Source organism: Dendrobium catenatum, unplaced genomic scaffold (genome assembly GCF_001605985.2).
Source record: "Dendrobium catenatum unplaced genomic scaffold, ASM160598v2 fragScaff_scaffold_231, whole genome shotgun sequence".
Classification (NCBI taxonomy): Eukaryota; Viridiplantae; Streptophyta; class Magnoliopsida; order Asparagales; family Orchidaceae; genus Dendrobium; species Dendrobium catenatum.
This window is the reverse complement of record NW_021318693.1, coordinates 482925-485809: the sequence shown is the minus strand read 5'-3', so window position 1 is coordinate 485809 and position 2885 is coordinate 482925.

Genomic DNA, 2885 nt, shown 5'->3' with positions numbered 1-2885 from the left:
TCCAATCAAGATCTAAGGTTATTTTAGTGGGATTTAGTAAATATATTGTAAATTTGGATTTAGTAAATCCTGAATATATTAAAATCTGAAAATGATTTGAAATGACAAATGTTAAATTTTGTTAAATTTAATAAAATTATTTGGTAATATATTTTAGGATTTATGAAAGTTATGAATTTAAATATGAATAAGATAATAACTTAGAGATGTCTAGGGTTTGTCTTTCATCTTCTCTTTTCGTCATTGTTGTTCGGCTTCGTTGCTTCGCAGGAGGTGTAGAGATTGGACGCGTCTTCGGCTCCTTCGTGGTTGTTCAACTTCGCTCCTTCAACGGCTTTCCCTTCCTGTCGGATCGGAAGTTACGACATTTTGATCAGAAGCAACAACGGGAGCTCGCTGGTTGTGAAAGTAATTTTCTACCATTCGTGCGCTTCTGGCCAAATCCCATAAATTCGCCGAACTGAGGGATTTAGTAAATCCATGATTTAAGTCATAAAGCCTTAAATACGGGATTTACCTGTCGTTGGGATTTAACACATGCACAAAAATTGTTTGGCTAGATTTAGCATAAATACGACTTAAATCTAGCTATAAATCTGATACCAAACAGCCCATAAGGGTCATAGAATGCACTAAACAAGAGGGAAGAGATAAGAGGGAATTAGGGCAAGCTAGAGCGTTGAATCTCATATAAGATTGGGAAGGTGGGGATTTTTAGCAGCGGTCAAAATTGATGAGAAATGAGGATTTTGGTGGCGGTTTTGAAACCGTCCCAAATAATTGTTTTGAAAAATTATTTTTTTTAGTGTTAGTAATATATAGACTTTCTTTGGGACAGCTTCTTACTGCTTACTATAGTTTTTTAAGTACAATTTTTTTAAACAACAAAAAATTCAGAAACAAGGGTTAAATGAATTTTGTATTATTAAGAAGCTTTTTTATTATATATGAATTTGTTTCTTATTATCTATAACGCCTCACTTTTGTGTTTGATCTCAATCCTTGTCTACATTTCAAGATCCGATGAAATCAGAAACTTGGTGTTGTGTTAAATCGATTGATTATTTAAGCAACTTGTAAAGTATTATCCAAATAGTTTCACAACCATAGTTCAAATCATTCGAAAAAATAGATCATTGACTCTCCTACCTTCTCCATCCATAATCGTCTAACTAGCATAATTTTCTTTGTGGATGATAGTTTTCACAATTTGGCCTACAACTACAATAACTATTGTTGTTTCCCTAAACTAGTTAATGACTGCAACGGATACTCTCGATGTGAATTATTATCACATCCAAAAGATTTATGTAGTTTATTCAATAACACTTTTTCATGAATTCTTATCAATTTAGGCTTCATTTGGAATAATATTATTGCTATTTTTTAAAGCAGCTTTCTAGCACAAAAATTTTTTGAACTATAAATATTTTTAGAAAAAAGTTTTCCAAAACTAATCCTTTAAGAATAACCTCCTCTAAGGTTTTATTTGTGATAGTTTTATTACTGTTTTCTGCAATAGCTTTTTACTACGAAATTTTTTTATAAGCAATAAAAAAGCAGTGGTCAAAAGATGTCTCAAACGAAGCCTAAATATGTTGGTTGCTTAGTGTTCACCAAGTGAAACTACCTTTTTCTTAACTCACATGTGTCCTATAAGTACTTATGCAAAAATCAATAAGCATGTGCCTTCTCATCCCCATAACTAAAGGGATCTTCTTTGGTTAGTCTGATGCATATAAATGCCCATCTTAAGAACTTTCTCCAGCATGCATGAACTCAAACCTTAAGCCTTCAATATGCTGAATTTTAAATTAAGAGTCATTATATTGTGGGTTTGTTTGATTTAAGATTAATAATTAGCTTGTACATCTCCTTTATCACACCAAATTAGGATTATCCATATGGTACACATGACGAGCCTCATATCCATGTGAATTTTATTGGGTGACCAGCCTCAGGTGATTCTCATCTTTTTTGTCATACCAGGGCCAAGTGCACCCTCCTCTTGGATTTTGGGCTCTTGATTAGTCAACCACTCAATTTAAATGGTCCAAAATTTGGCGTTTATAATTAACATGTTTTGTAATGGTTCAATACTAAAAAACTAGATGGTTTTCCTACACAATCTCCATTCCATCCATCATTAAAGGAAATTGCCCAATCCATTGGACATGAAGAGTAGAAAATCATGATATTATGGGAGCCTTAGCAATGGAGAGTGGAGTGATTATGAAAAAGGGAGAAAATTTTCTCTTTACGAACTAGTAAATTTTGAATAATTGATGTAGAAGAAGATCATGAGATTACTTGCTCCTTGTTCTTCTTATTTAAGTTTTTCATTTATTATTTCTTTGAGCACTTACATTATTGCTAGTGATAAAGTGAGCAAGCATTTAGACTCAATGTAATATACTACTCTACCCAATTTTTTAAATGGTAGCTTGAATTCAACTTTTTAGTCAAGCTCATGTTGACAATTTTTGCCAATTAACATCTTTTGGTGCTCTCATTGAGATGCTTTAGGGCTACACAAAGAATGACTAATAGAGGAACAATCTGAAAGTTCGTTAGGGATGTTAAGCCCTATGAAATTAGTCCCAAGCTAACCAAGAGGGGGGGGGGTGAATTGGTATTTTAAAAAATTCTTTTCACAAAGAATGAAAAACACATAAACCAAAACTCACCACAAAAATAAATGCGGAAATAAGAGTGCGGAAGCAAAAAACAAGAACACAGAAATTTATAATGGTTCGGTCAACTCGACCTACGTCCACTCCTTGGAGGCACCCTCCAAGTATTGCACTACAAAACGTGACTCTCCTTTAGCCCCCACGGCTAGGCGGAGAAACCCTCACAAGAACCTCCTTTTTGCCAACCCGGCA